At 37.5% G+C, this 16903-nt stretch overlaps 2 long non-coding RNA genes across 2 annotated transcripts; one reads left to right on the top strand and one right to left on the bottom strand.

The window, feature by feature from the left end:
* Positions 1–2906: 2906 nt before the first annotated feature.
* LOC130469211 (uncharacterized) lies at positions 2907–6301 on the bottom strand. The gene is made up of 4 exons (XR_008929613.1): positions 6008–6301; positions 4587–4711; positions 4411–4493; positions 2907–3537 (listed from the first exon to the last, which is right to left on the bottom strand). It is a non-coding gene; the product is annotated as an uncharacterized lncRNA (long non-coding RNA).
* Positions 6302–9508: 3207 nt separating this feature from the next.
* On the top strand, positions 9509–11589 carry LOC130469210 (uncharacterized). Its single transcript, XR_008929612.1, has 2 exons — positions 9509–10155; positions 10248–11589. It is a non-coding gene; the product is annotated as an uncharacterized lncRNA (long non-coding RNA).
* Positions 11590–16903: the final 5314 nt, after the last annotated feature.

Below are 16903 nucleotides of genomic sequence, written 5' to 3'. Positions count from 1 at the left end.
ACATCAGAACCCCCCGTCATAGTAGTCAAACCCCACCATGGTACCACCCACTTAATAGAGAAGATACCATGAGTAAAAAAAGAGGCCCATTCGGCCTTGTCCTGGCCTCGGTGCAGATATTTTCGATTACCCAAGGCTATAGGGCGATAATGTTTAGGATCGGCAGGAGTTTCTAAGAGCCTAAGCCGTTCCGCGAGCCAAATCTGCAAAAACAGGGTACGATCGAATCAAAAGAATGAAAAGAAAAAAAAAACGGTCCCTGGGGCGCAGTTTCAACGCCCAGGACCAGGCGCCGAAAACTCCAGCGCCCAGCCCTGGGTGCTGAAACTCAGCCCCAGGCAAAAGAAATATATGCAAAAGGGGCGTATGCGTGCGCAAAGAAGAAAATCGATTACCTGCAGTAATAGGGGGCTTCCCTTAAAATGTTCAGATTTGGCATCCTTCTTCAGCTCATCCGCACTCAGCAAAGTCTCGGCAACAACCAACGGCATAATAGAATAGCAACTTTCCATCTGGCTAATCAAGGGGATCAACCTTATGTCACCGAACGCGCCATTGTTATTCGACAGCAAATAGTGATTCATCAAGCAAAATACAAGGGCTCGAATATTCAATTTCTGTTCGGTCATATTCTTACTAGGCCTAAAGTGATGTTTTACAAGTTTTGCCAAGTTAACCTCGTCACCTACAACAATTTCAGCAAACATGTTATCATCTAGTCCTAGGAAAGCCCCTATGGTTGTTTTACCCTCTTCAATAGTGCCAGGGGTAGCAGGAGTAGCATTAGTAGGATAACCAAGGATCGCAGCAAATTCATCTGGCAAAGGACATATTTCGTTGCCCCGAAAGGCAAAAACATGATGATCGGAGTCCCAAAAGCTTAGGGCAGCATGCAGAAAGTTATAATCAATGTTAATTTGTTGTAAGCCTAAAAGTGCCTCTAAGTGGTATTCTTTTAACAAAGCCTTTTCTGTGGGAGTAAGGGCCCGTAGCCAACGCCTAACAGTCATTTGGAGTGAGAAAGTAGGGATCGACATGGCAAAAGCAATGAGTAATTAAAACACAGCAAAAAAAGAGAGAAGGAAATTGAGAGTGGTGGAAAATAGGGACGTATCTATCCCCTATATATAGCTGAACGCACCCAGTGACATCCTGATCCCATTCGGAAACGTGTTAAGAAATCCGAAAGTCAAATATCACCAGGAAAAGACTTCCAGCGCCCAAGGTTGGGCGCCGAAATGTTTAACGCCTAGCCTTGGGCGCCGGAAATGCAGCCCAAGGCCCAGATTTCGCAAAACGCGGAACAGGAAAAGACTTAAAACCGTGTTGCTAAACACGAGGCCCTATTGCAAGTAGGATCAAGCCCAAAAGCACCTTTAGCTCCCAAATAAGCAAAAATAAACATTAAAACTTGGTCGAAACTTAGACTTGTCTCAGAAAATGCTTATGTACACTTTTTCAAAATAAATAGCATGGTCATTCTTCGAAACACCAAAAAATGTGTGTCGTTAAGCCGGTGGCTTCCCAAATAAAAAATGTTTGTCTGTCAAAGGATTCATCCGGGCCAAGCTAAAACCGGATGTCGCCTGAAAACTGAAGTCGCACTCCACGGCTTCGCTAAAATAGCACACTACTATAAAAGGTCGCTCGCGCATACAAGCATGACCCCAAACATGATTACAAGATGCGAAAAACGACCGACGAGCCCCAGTGCTTGGGGGCTCGCGAAAAAATATACTCCAACAAGGAGCGCACAATCAAAATCACATTCCCGGACTACGCCATACACCATCTCATGTTTCGATGTCTCAAAAAAAACAGGTTCAACCTCAGAGAAAGGTCGTCATTGACACTTGTGCATGGTCCTCTGATCAAAGACCAAGTAGTGGCAAAAATCGAGCCGTAAAGACTAGCTCAAAACCACGAAAGCAGACGGTCGCAAGACAAAGGTCCATCTAAACCCGTTGTCAACCCACGTTCAGGTTACAACTAAATCCGAGCATCCCTCGAAAGAATTCGCTCTTGCAAGAATGAATAAAAGAAATTCTCAAAAAAGAAATCACGATGAAAAAAGTAGGAAACTTGCCCATCTTAGTAGGCAGGATCGCGTCACGAACCACGCGAGTCCCAAATTGAAAAAAAAGAATTCAGGGGCGTCCACCCTCAGCGGACAGGGCTCGCCCACCCGCAGCGGGCGGGGTCTGCGTCACTAACCGCGCAGGTCCTCAGTTTTCGAAAAATAGAATCTTCAAAAACAAAATGAAATAGGCTCGCCATCTTCAGCCGGCGGGGTCTACGGCGCAAACCACGTAGGTCCTTATTTTCAAAAAAATTAAACACAAACAAATTTCAAAACAGATTCGTCCACTTCTATCGGACGGGGTGTCCACCCTTAGCGGACAGGCTCGCCATCTTTAGCCGGTGGGGTCTGCGTCACTAACCGCGCAGGTCCTTAGTCGCTGCAGCGATAACTCTTTTTGGTTTTCAGTTTTTTCCAAAAACGATGTGAGTAGCTTTTGGTTTTCCGTTTTTTTCAAAAACGATGTGAGTAGCTTTTGGTTTTCCGTTTTTCCAAAAAAGAACGATGTGAGTAGCTTTCTTTTTTCCACAAAAAATTCAAAGATTGGTTTTCCGTTTTTTCCAAAAAAAGAACGATGTCACTACTACAAAAAAGGGAATAGAGTACTGTTGAAATACACTTTATAGGACGCCTTAGAGGCGTTCTCCAACTCAGCGCGCTATAAAACTTATAAAACGGGTAAAAGAAGCGTTTTATATACCTAGTAATAAAGTACAGCGATAAGAGATAAGCGTCCTCTATTCCCTTCCTAAAATCAAAAAATGAAGAAGGAATATAGAACGGTTAACGTACATAACCGTCTCTTATACTCTATAATAAAGCGCGTCCTCCGTACATAACCGTCCTCTATTCTTCCTGTTAAATATTGAGATACATAACACCTTCCGTACATAGGCGTACTATATACTTCTTGTTTAATATTAAAATAGAAAGCAATTTCCTTATACAACCGTTCTATAATCTACCCCTTTTTAAAAAATATTATTCAAAAATAGCATTTCGCACATCCCTAACATAGGATATTACGATCCTAGCTCCGTAAACCAAATCTAAATAGATAAAATAAAAATGATATCCACACAATCTTTCCAAAAATAATTTCCTTCAATAACAAAATACTATTGTTCATACAATAAGAAAATCCTATACAAGGTACACAAAAAAAAAAAAAAATACCATTCCGATGTCAATAATAAAAAATAAAAAATAAAAATCAAAGAGCTTTTGTAGCGTGCCGCTACAGGTGACTCTGCAGCAGCAGCAGCAGCAGCAACCGGAGCTTCTGCAGCAGCAGCAGCAGCAACCGGAGCTTCTGCAGCAGCAACAACTGGAGCTTCTGCAGCAACAAGGCAGTTCGTCTGCAGGAGTAAACTGAGGTAACAGGGCAGTTCGTCTGCAGGAGTGAACTGAGGTAACCGACCATCTCCTTGAGCTAGCTTAAGAGCTTTGTTAAAATACTACAAGACAAGTTAAAATGTAATTAAGAGTAATAAATTTAACACTAAATAATGGGTATATATACCAAAATAAAAATTAGAGGAAGAATAACATAGATCCTAATGTCATAAGTGTACAGTGTGATTGTAATGGATCGTACTAATGGTCCACCTGTCCAAATGGTTTACAGGAGAAGGCACAAGTCTATACAAACAACAACAACAACAACAGACTTGCAGGGAGGTGCGTGCAGACAGACAGGCTAGCCGTTTGGATTTCTGGTAAGTATCAATAAGGCAATAAGGCAATAACTGAAAACGAAGGTGGTGCAGTACTCCGTAGTTGGATTCTCACGAGTCAAGAAGGCCTTTGTATGGGGAACTTTAAGTAATCTAGCTGACTATTTAGTTTCCACATTCATTGATTGTAGATTTACTAGCATTTTCTGACACTTTCCTTAGGGGAAGAGTGGAAGCAGTTTCCTAGCCTTGGTCTTTAGCTTGAGATCTGAGGAAATACTAGCACTCTGCTTTCCCCTGGGTGCTTATTGTAGATATAATGTCACTTACTAGCAGGGTTTTTTTTTATAAGTATAGTGTAACTAAAGTTTTTGGTTATCGGGCATGTAAGAGACGGTGACAAACCTGTAAGAAATGACAGACAAGCTAATGCAGATGTGAAGTCATACAATTATTCAACAAAATGACGTGCATTTTTAGTTATACCGTACACTTCTCCCTGTAGAGCCTAGCAGCTGAAGAATGAGTTAGCAATACATTATGAGTAGCAATATAGGGTCAGTTATACCATATGAAGTGAATCTTAGAAAGATGAGAAAGTGATACAAAATAGCATATTGATTATTGAATGAAATAAGATTATAAGAGGATTACCTGGATAAAGCTTAGAAAATTAAATGCATGTACTCTGGGGTAATGATCCATAAGTTTTCCAACTAATGGCCCTCCAAGAATAACTGCAAGTTGTCCACAATTTAAATAAATTAGGAGTTAGAACTACATTTTATCACAACGTTGCATGCTCAACTAGTTTTAGGGGACAAAGCCACCTTAGTAAAAAAGCTCATGACTGCAACAGGAAGAAGGCTTGGATGGATCATTGCAATAGCAGCTGGCCAAGCAAAACTCCATAGTTGTTCCACAAAGTTCCCCACTAAACAACTAGCATATAATGCTGAAATGAGCATATTACAAAAGTTAGAGACCACAAAAACAAGAACCAGGTTATGTTAATTCATATTCAGAGACCATTCTGCAAAATTTAAGCCTATTATCAGACAGTCACATACGAGTTTCTTTAACATCCATTCATTTTCTTACCCAAAACCCATCTCATTTTCCTTGTCTCAAGGGATGGGGACCACGCGGGGAAGATAACAACGTAGAAGTCCCAAGATTAAGGTGGCTCCATACAAGAGAACTACGGAGTATTTATCAAATCTACATTAAATAACTGGATTATCTTCAGAGTATACAATCCAGGTTTTTTCATGCAATGAAAATTGTTTTATGAAAGCACGTGAAAGGCCATGTTAATGATAACTTTCAACCTTAGCAGGTTGAGCAGAACTTACAGACTTACAAAAGGTCGTACATTTCAATCCAGTAACACATTTACCAAAATGTAGAAACAATCAAAATTCAAACAAAGAAACAAGACAACAGGAAAGGGTGCACAGCCCGCACCCGAACAAACACAACAACACCTAAACTGCAGTAAGTGGCTCAACACGAACAAGCACCTGCATAAAGCAGATCTGCAGCTAGCAAGTACTCTCCACAGCAGTTAAAACAACAGCACGGCAGGACATAACAGAGCAGCAAAAACACTGGAACTGCCAGCCAACAAAGAAAAGAAGCTGCAACATACAGAAAGGAGTAGACCCCAACATATAAGACCTTCAACCAGACTGTAAGAACAAAAGAAAACAGCCCCTGCAAACACCAAAAACAGAACATAGCACCCTATCCAGATACAACCAGAATTGAACTCAGCCTGAAACTAGCAAACAAATGCAAAGCTACAACCTGCACTTAGCGCAGCAGAAGCAAGCCAAGCTCCCAACACACCCGATGCAATTCAGGTATTATAAAAACTTTGTTAAATGCTCAAATTAATTCAGTAATATAAATCAGAATTATATCAAAAATTTGCCAGAAACACTAATTAAAAATTACTCCAACAAAGTAAATTAAAAATCTCACTACAAAATCACGAATTAAAATTGAGAGCAAAAGTTGAATTTGGAACCTCATATGAAGCAAGGTGATTTTTTCGGCATTATTGAGACCTAAAAATAGGATCTTTCCCACAATCCAAGTGAAGAAAGAATACCCTAGGACAATCAACACCAATTCAATTCAAACAAAAACCAAAGAAATCCCAGGCGCAAGAATCAAAAGCAAGAAACCCCCAAAACATAAAAATACAATCAACTTTAGTTTGAGAAGAAGAAGTAAAAAAACTCACCAGGGTTTTCGATCTTGAGGGATTCTGGGATATGCCGCCTAATAAAATCTTGTTTTGGTAATTTTTTTCTCTTAAAAATGATGGTTTGATTTTGTTAATTGAGATATTGATTTTGGAAATAACATAAACGTGAGCCGATTTTTAAATTAAAGTTTAATTTTTTATTGTAAAATAAATTTGTAAAAGAATACAAAGCGGGTATCTAGAATACAGCTGCATATTTTATTAGATATTTTAAATTTAATTTTTTTTATTATGTAAAGATTAAAAGACGGTTAGGTAAGGTAACCGTCCTCTATTTTTTTTTCCTATAACAGTTATAAGAGAAATGCGTTCTCTATACTCCTAGATAACGCTTAACAAACTTAACCGTTCTTTATTCAGCGTTTTCTATTCCCTATTTTGTAGTAGTGTGTGCTGGATTTTCCTTCGTTTTGCGTCCCATAAAAACAAGGGGGTTTTCTCGTTTAGCTAACCCTAAAAATGAGAATCTTTAAAAACATTTTTACCTCGTGATTGGGCTTGGCCAGGCCCATTTACACTTCACAGCTTTGAATTCGAAAACATCTGTAGCTACTCCCAATGACAAAGTGAGGGAGTTTCTACGCACCTTTAGATCCTGCCAATGACAAAGTGAGGAAGTTTCTATACTATCAGTTGACAAATCCCAATGACACGTGAGGGATATGTCCACACTTCAAAGTGATGACCCTTAAGTCAAATGTTATCACTCGGGGGCTCGTGAGACCCTCGCAAAAAATAGGTCACCATGGCTTGTGTGACGCACTCCGTTTAATACTTTGACCATCGTCTTACTCCAAGACTCAGTCAAAGTGGGGGCTAACTGTAGACACCTACTTTTGTCCCCATTCCCGAAAGGGAAGGTTCGATGATGAAAACGTAAATCTCCACTTGACAACACATCTCCTATAAAATAACGAATCTCATTACCCCTTTTCATTTCACCGGAAACCTGCTATTTATAGAAACCTGCTATTTATGGAAACCTGCTAAAAATAGTAACTGCCGTAAAGGGTAGCTTCTAAAAGTGGCAAGTCATAAAAGATAGAAACCTGTCAGAATTAGGTGTTGCACTCCAACATAAATCCTAAATGAGATAGAGATTACGAGAGAATCCTATTCCTAATATGATTCGAAAATAAGAGTCACGTATTAATTAAAATCCTAACGAGCCTAGAGTTCGTAACGGGCCCAGACGCATCCCGTCACAAAGTTAATACGCAATAAAAGACTCGATTAAGTCTCAAACACTCCGGATTCTAGGAATCCGAATCTGACTAAGAAAACAGCCCAGATCCTATTTCCAACGCCTGGCTCTGGGCGCCGAAATCTTCGGCGCCCAGGCCTGGGCGCTGGAATTACCTGGGTACGTGTTTTTTCCTAATTCTTTGTGGATTAGAGCTCTGCAATTCTATCTTTCCACAAACTCTTTTCTATAAATATAGCCCAAGTTCGACGTGAAATGGGAACACACACAATTCATATTCTGAGTATTGACTCCAACCCCTAGCCTAAGCCTCACGCTGCGAAATTATTCACGCATTCTGTCGCAATCGATCCATAAATCGAACAGAACGTATCTGTAGACATCAAATTTTGATCCCCAATTTTGTATGATCCTCTGTCAAGGAAAATATTTTTTTAATATAATTTTTGCTCGAGTTTCTTTGTTCATTACCTTAGCGGTAATGGTAAGACGATTTAAGGAGTAACAACGGTAGTAATTAAAAGTCCGAAAATATTAACAATAAAACAAAGACGTTTTATTTAAATGCCCAAAATCCTTACAATGTGTACTTCTAATCTACCAAAATAGCAAAAAATCGAAGCACAAATCGAATCGTGCGCATTTCGTGCCGGAAACCTCCAAGCTTCACTTGTTCATAATTATGAAAACCACGAGCGCCACTAGTAGCACAAATAACGCCATGAGCAAGTTCAAATACAAAGTTAGCATCCGAAAATGCTCATCGAAAGGAGAAGGAGGTGGCTGATCTTGGTTGTTGGGAGCCATGGGTGCCGTGAAAATGGAAGATTTTGATGTTTTTGGATAAGGTGGAGATAAGAAATAAGTGGTAAGTGGTGAATTGGATAGGGGTAATCTCCTTTTATAAAGGAGTACTCCGTATTCCGTATTGTATAATATACTTTGATTCTACCGTATAATACGTCAACACGCTAACAATAACTTAATTCAAGTTTGTTATGTGTAACGACACGCAAAAATTATGTGTCTATCCCTTATCCAATATCACTACTTAAGGTGTTTTGTGTAAATGTCTAGGGTTGTACAAATTTATATGTTACTATGAGTGTGTACCCGAAAAAGATAAAAACTTCAATTCATAGGACCCGGAATAATAACGTACCATGACCGGGTTAAAAGTTTCGCCTTAACAAACTAACAAATTTAACATTACTTACTACTAACGTAACAATACCAACATACGAGACCGACTAATTACAACAAAACAATGCAAAAATGACTTAACAAAAAAGTAAACTATTAACTAATATAAAATTAGTTACTAATTTATTAACTACCTAATTTATTAACTATCTAAACTAACCAAATTAAGATAAACCAATAAACTAACTAATAAAACAAATAGCAAAAGAAAAAAAAAATTTAAACAAACCTAATCCTAATGCCCCTAAACCAAACCCACGTACCCCCCCCCCCCCCCAATATTAAAAAAAAGGAAAAAGAGAAAACAAAAGCAAAAAGACAAAAAAATAAAGAAACCTAATGTGATTGATCCCCCAAAAAAGCACGTGAACCCAAGTAAAAAAAAATCCTAAACTAAGTAACAAACTCACATTCAAAAACCAAAGTGACATACTGACATCCCCAAATGAAGACAACAAGCATTTTATAACCAAAAATAAAGTTTTAATAAATTAAAACTTGATTGACACATCAATGCAATAACATGCATCAATGCATGCACAATGAAATAACTGCAATGCATCCGTCAAATCAGTTTTCTAACTGATAAATTTACTATTGCTTTCACCCCATCACTTCACCATGCAATAGTCACGAGTCATGAAACTCTCCCTTTATGATCAAACCAACTGATTGTAATGTCATTCAAATGGTCCGATATCGAAACCCAATTCTTATTTATCTGTTTTGAATAAACTTAACTGATAAAAATTCCTCATATCCAATCACGAAACTGATATTTTTACGACCACTAGTTTCCCTACTACTAATATGGGATGTATTAGGCGCTTTTTTAAAAGAGTAGTATCCATATCGGAATATACACCATGAGAGTAATACTTCTAAAAAGTGCTTCCCGTGAATATTGTCTCTTAAAAGTACCATTACTATTAAGAGGGGGGGTATAATACGTCATTGTTCAAATAATGTGACGACAACCTTATTAATACGCAGTATTACAACGAGCCCCCGGGTAAAGAGAATAATGTATAACCAATTTTTTATATGACGCCCTCTTCGTAATAATGGGCCTGCATTTCTAAAGCCCGACTTTCTTTAAAAAAAAAAACGGACGATAATCTCTTTCCAAAATGATCATCTTATTTATGGTTTATTATGCCATGAATTTTTTCTCTAAGACGAGTACCTTGTTTAGCCCGTTGAGCTCCCAGACAGTATAACTTATCAGTTTGGCAAATAAAACAAAAGCAGTTATGGGTCAATCAAGTCATGATTACTCAAATTTGCTTATTTATTCACAAAATCCTCCTAATAATCTATTTTTATTTCGTATAACCTTCAACTATTGTTTATTTGCAACTTAGTCCCTTCCACCCCTATAAATACCATCATCTTTTCTCACTTAGGGGAGGCCCAACCCCCCATCATTCTACTCTCTCTCTAAAAAAAAAAAAAGCTCTCATTCACTCACTTTCTCTAAAAAAATCAGTAAAAAAGGAAAAAATATAGTTCATTCAAGTCAAAAAATAGTTTTAGTTAAAGTGAAATCAGAAAAATAAAAAAAAAATAAGTTTTTAGTTTAATTAATATCAATATTCAGAAAATCAAAAAAAGAAGTTATTTAATTTTCTTGGACAATTCACTTTGCAGTCACTTTTTTTTAATTTCAATTGATCATTTGGATTAATCTCTCAAACATTGCTAGTCAGAGCCAAAGGTAATATTCTTGTTCCTTTTATTTTTGTGAATTCCAATTATTTTTTCATACATTACTAACTCTTTTCTTATGTGTGCTCTATAACCTGTTAGGGTACTATACGTGCCGGTTACCTAATTTGGAAACCAACTAGAATTTGACCGACCACGGGCGAGATTCGAGAGTGAGTGTACGTGAAGTGTGTTTTTATTTATGTATGTTGATCACCAAAAAAAAAAAATTCTCAAAATGAAGTTAAAGTGGGAAGGTGCATAAGAAAATTCAAGAGAAAGATGGTGGAACTATAGTACTAGCCAATTTCTTCATTTTTCATTTTTTTGTCAATTTGGTTGATAATTATATAAAATATCGTCACTTTTCAAAATTCACAAAATAATTTTTTTACAGAAACTTGAAGTATTTATAAGATCACGACATTTGGAATTTTTCAAAAATAAGTTTTAGAAAAATCACAATAAATCCTAAATTTCAGACTAGAAAAACTGTCTTTTTCAGTTTGCGATTTCTTATTTGGTGAAATTCGACCAGGTTAAATTATTATTTTCGAAAATCTCAAAGAATATCATAGAAAGAAAAAATACTAAGCTTTCTAAATTGACCTCTCTCACCTCCACACGATTTTTATTAAATTTTACAGAATATTTTCAAAAACAGAAATCTAGGAAGACAGTTTCTTGAAAATGACAATTTCAAATAAATAAGTTTTATTTTATTAAAAATATTAAATAAACTTTAAAATCTGAGATTTTTATACACATGACTCTAAAATGTTTCTAAAGTTCATTTTAAAAATAAAAACGTGATTTTGTTTTCCAACAATTAATTTATGATTTAATTTGACTTCAAGGTCTCAAAAAGGAGAAGCTTTAAAGAAAAATTATTTATAAATTATTTACTTTTTATTTTGAATCCATTTTTTAACACGTTAAATAAAAATCTTATATCTTTCCAAAAAAGTATTAAACGCTCAAATCCGAGTTCGGGAGGTCATGGTACCAAATTTAAAGTTCAACGAGATGTAATTTTCTCAACAGTTTTTTTTAAAAGGAAAATTGGTTTTCTCTTATAAACTTCGATTTCCCCAAAATAAAATTCTATTTTTCTTAAATAACAGATTATGTATTTTTAAATACTCCAAACCCTTTACCACTTCGTTATACTTACCTAAAATCAATTTAGGTTGAGTTAAGTAAAGTGGAAAATTCTAAATAAATCAAAATATAGGTTTTGTTTACTTAGATCCCTACTTTCCAAACATCCAAAGCGAAGAAATATGTAGAATAATCAAGGCAACATGGTTCAAGGCGAAGGGATCAAGACTTGAAGCTGCTCATTAGATAGGAATTATGATTATTGTAACATTTATTGTACTTATGGCAATTGTAAACTAAAGTTCCACCATCAAATTAATAAAACAATAAAGGAATTATCTTATGCACACTTCTTAATAATAAATTATTCGAGTGTTTTTTATATTAAATTGGTTAAATCACTTTCCATGCTTGATCCATATATCATTTCGCATTTGCATGAGATAAACCTAGTGACTCATGGTTTATGACCTTGAATTGAATAAACGGGTCAAATTGGAAATTTAGTCATATAGGATTGGGAAGTGATTCACCCACCTATAAAACCTATCATCATCAAGTCTTGTTACCTATAATGAATCACTCTCAATCTAGTATGACATGATTTCTATTATGAAACTATTATTCAATTTTAGGCCATATCAAGTGTCCCAACTTATCTGGTCAATTTTATAAACCCAAACACATTACCTCAAAACCCATTCAAATAGTACACATTACTATCCATCCTCAATAGAGTGAAGTTCAACCCAAAATGAGAAAATCACCAAGTCTAAAACAACTTTCTTTTCAGAAACAAGTCAATCCAAAAGTCGTCAATCGGGACGCATTTTATTGTTGAATTGTCTTTCACAAAAGACTTTATGGTGTCACTAATCGGGGTGATTTCCACAACCTTGATGGAGCGATCTGATTCACAAAAGAAAGTCAGTTAAAGACCTATTACCAACCTTGTCTTGAGTTATTCAACACTCTCTTTCCCTTCACCTATTGGAATTGACCACATAGGAAGTGACACTTGTCAGAACTACGTAGGGTTTTGATCCGGGAGTGGATTCAAATCCCACAATGAACGGTACGTAGGGCAACTTTAATGCTCAAACCCACCATACATCACCAGATTTATCTCATCATATATTATATCATATTGCATCCGAGTGTGTTTGACTACTTGCAAATTATGTGACATTATGCATTAAATCAATAACATTGTGAATGATCATAACCAATTATTGTAGAAAAATAGGGACAACATATTAGTAGGAGCCTGTTTTAAAACAGAGGGAGAGACGAGTTCCAGACGTTCGATCTTCCTAACTTATACCCCGGACCTTAATCTTTGATTTCAAAAGACCAGATTTCATAAGAAAAAAGCCTTTTATTTTATGGAGCCATCATTGTTTTCGGAAATTTATTTTTTATTAAATAATTATTTTCCCTTGAAAATGATGATTTCAAAAAACCGGTCCCTATCGGATAAAATAGGGTGGCGACTCCGAATTTTTAAACATTACAGGCCTAACCGTAGGCTTATGTGGGATTCTGACCGTAATCTAGGACAGTCGAGAATCGGGTCCCACAGGCTGGCGACTCCACTGGGGAATTTTTATTTTTATTTTAAAAATAAACTTTGAGGTATATACCGGAAAATATGTTTTACCCTTTTAGAAAACAAACAACTATCCCAATTGGTTATGATCATTCACGTGAAATGTTTAAATTTTTGTATGAATCATGTTTATGTGAAATTACGTGTGTTTGGGTTTGCTTATGTGAAATTCGGTCCGCACACACGCACTGGTACTATCATAACCTAGGCTCTGACCTGCTAATTTGCGGGGTTCAGGGAGTTTAGACAATTATAATGAATTTAAGGACGTAAACCTGTATCCGCGCGTTACTTACAACCGGCTATGCAGGACCGTCCAACCCCGTATGGGGCCACTCGAACAATTATTTCCTTAATTGAACAAACCCTTGTAGTTAACGTGTTAGGACACATGGACCAACGCATGCTTGCTTTTTATTTATGTTGTTAATTGTCTGTCCTGACTAATTTAATTCACGTGCTTTTTTTTCTTCTTCTCTTTATATATTCGCGATGACGTTTCCTTTTAACCTTTTTCTTCTTTCGCCCTTTAAAATTTTGGTTTGTAATATCTTCAAAAAAAAAAACTTTTTCCTAGTCTAATTGATCGCGTTTTATTGTCAAAACCATTTTTAACTTTTCATAAAGAAATTTCACTTCAAAACAAAAGCGAACAAAGAATTTCTCACAATGTCGTGATTAATTCTTAATCACTATTCAAAGTTTCTCATGAACCAAGTCAAAAATAAATGCCAAAATTCAGTCGACTTCATTAACTTAAAAATCCCATAAAAATCTCCATAAAATGCGAATGATTCTAATGCTCCAAAACCAAATCGGATCTTTCTAAAGAAATTTTTTCTACAGAATGGCTCTCCTGCTTTTGAAACCCGTTTTTCGGAAACTTATACTTCACTTTACTGCTGGTCAACTTTTTATGATGATTTTCGGAAGAGAAACCCTTTTCTCAAAATAGACTTATAATATCACCAAGATACTTTTCTATTTCTCGCCATTTTACTCCATTTTATTGAATTCTCGATATCAATACTAATATCATGCTTGTTTGAAATGACAGGTACTTCACTTATACTTAATCAAGTCCTTAAAACAATATGAGTTCCGCAAAGCCAAGATACGAAGCTGGAAGTAAGAGGGGCCGCTGGAGGTCAATAAGTCAGATTTATTCCGAAAAGAGTGAACCTTTAGCTGTTATATACCACCGGCTGAAGTTGCAAGGATTCCTTGAGCCAAAACAAATCAATTATTCCATGCCTTCTCCCGCGGCAGACATGGCGAAGTATTGCAGTTACTGCCATGACTATGGACACGATATAGAATCCTGTTCGGATACAAGACATGCTATACAACAACTTATTGACGACGGAAAAATTCCAGTTCCAAAGGCTTGGATTCCCCCTACCATATCGTTCAACGATACAGATTTGCCGGAGGTCATTAATCACAATTAACCTTTATGCATCACCTTAGGATACGCTTGTTACTTAATCTCGGGTATCTGGATTGATAGTGGGTCAGCTTTCAATGTTTGTTCAAAAGGAATTTTGAATGCAGTGGGACACGGAAACACACCTTTAAGACATTCCGGTAAAATTTTAACTGCGTACGATAACATCCCAAGAAAGTCAATTGGGACCATCACTTTGAAATTAGGGCACAAGAGTTGGGAATGTGATGTGGAATTTCAGGTGATCGAAGCTCCTACGCAATTTCCCTTTCTACTTGGGAGACCGTGGCTTCATGACACACGGGCTATTGCATCTACCCTTCATCAGAAAGTAAAAATCCCAACACCAAGGGGAATAATGACCATCCATGGGGACATGGTTGTTCCAAAAGTATCATTAATATCTTGCCACATGATTGGTTCTGGAGAAGGTTCAACCTCCGAACATGCTCCGCCTAGGTTAGGAAATAAGGATGATAAAGCATCATTATGGGACTTGATATCAAAATCTCAAATGTATCAAGAAGCCTTCATCGACTACCTCAAGAGAACTGCGATTGACGTCACGACCCCAGCCAAGGACCTGATAAAAATGTTCAAACTCGATTGGCAACTTGTCATGAAAGATTTGGTTGAGAAGGAATTCCTAGAAGACAGATTGGAGCATACAATGATCTGTGACAACAAGGAGTACCGCGGTGTTTTGGTGGAGGGAGGATGTCCCATCAATGTATGCCCCTATAAGACCTTCATTAAGTGGGGATGTGAACGAGAAGAACTTGAACTAGTGACCTGTGAAGATCTTGGCAATGACTATACAAGTGGAGAAGTATGGGGTAAACTGGGCACTAATGTTGACTATAAGGGTATATCATTTACCACAGAGTTCATAGTTGTCAATATCCCCTCACTCTATGACATAAAGCTCGGCCAACCATGGATGTACAAAATCCATGCTATTCTCGCCACCCAGTCAGAGGGTTCATTATGGTCACCATGTCCTCCTTTGTTTCCAGAAGATGATAGTCGATCTAAAGTGTCAAATAAGGCTAAGGTCTTTGAAGTCGCTACCATTACCCAGGAAGTTCCTTCAATCGAACAGGAGGTTGTGAATCTGGACCTTTTAATGTCATATGAGAATATAGGGATAGAAGAAAAAACCATGATATCTGTAACTCTTGATCAACCGACTTACTTGGCCGATACGTACCCTTCCTATGTCAAAGCACCATTGGGATCTTCAGTCTCATGGATTGATCTCCGTAAAATTTCCCGAGATGACCCGCATCGGAATAATAGATTAGACTTCACAAACGATGATTTGCCTCCACATCCATATCATAATCATGCATTGTACATAACCTTGTTACATAGCAGCGGCTACATAGATAATATTCTGGTTGATAATGGATCGGCGATCAACATAACTTCACGAGACTTCCTTTACGAACTAGGTTATGAGGCAAACCAAATAACTCATTACTCGGGCCTGTCTTTTGGTTTTGATAATACTCCAAGGGAGATAACGGGAACCATATTATTGATTTTGAAGTACGGACCAGTCGTGTATGAGGTGAATTTCCATGTGATAGACTGCGAGACTTCATACAATCTCTTGTTGGGACGACCATGGTTACATGAGAATCAGATGGTTGCGTCAACATTGCACCAGAAAGTTAGAGGAATGCTATGTTTCCCATTAGGGGGATACGTGATTCCAGGAGATGTAAGAGATGGAACGACCCAATATGCCAGTACAAGTCAGTTTGGGGAGATGAATCTCGTCGAAAGCGAGGAAGGTTACTTTCCTAACAATGAGATCACAATAAGGCCAACGCCGGTAATGAAGCTGACCCGCATGTACTGGCCCATTTCGAAGTCAGAACGCGACCATCCAACTTGGATGCCAGATAAAATCAAGGCACGAAGGCTGCGTGAACGACTTGGGTGGCTTTACAATCAGGAACATGCGGTACAATGTGAAGGAATAATGACATCGGCTAATGAGGTGGCCTCCATCGTGTCAATTATGGAGCCTCATATTTTCCTACGCAAGATTGATCCCGTGACTTTAGCTTCATGTCAATTGGTATGCAAGGCCTGGGCATCATGGATCCTAGATCGAGAAGACAACCCCTTGTATGTTGCCAAGCGCAAAGAAGATTGGGAACAACGCCTGGAGACCGGAGAATTCGTTACTTGGCATTACGATTAAGGATTACACGTCTCTACCGGTTCAAGATGCCTCATCACCACTCACCTGTAGCCTATGCATTGCGTTCTTTATTTTTCCTATGTTAAAAAAAAAAAAAAAATCATCATGTATGTTTGCATCATTTCACACCACTTTTGTGAAGGGGTACGTAGGCAGCTCACTTTGAGTTCAGTCGCAAAATAAATATTATTTTTCTTTCTTTCTTGTTATTTTTGGAACTACGTTGGGTCTGATTCCCTGTAAACACTCTTACACCATCAAGCACCTATGCAACCAGGGATACGTAGGCAGTCTTCAGGCACCACCCCTATATTTAACAATTTTTCTTTGATGTTTCAAGGTACGCAGGTAATCAAGCATCTAGAACGGTGTCATCACTATTTTAG

The sequence above is a fragment of the Spinacia oleracea genome, chromosome 3, assembly GCF_020520425.1.
Source record: "Spinacia oleracea cultivar Varoflay chromosome 3, BTI_SOV_V1, whole genome shotgun sequence".
Lineage (NCBI taxonomy): Eukaryota > Viridiplantae > Streptophyta > Magnoliopsida > Caryophyllales > Amaranthaceae > Spinacia > Spinacia oleracea.
Note: the sequence above shows the minus strand (reverse complement) of the source record. Positions and strands in the feature narration are given on the sequence as shown.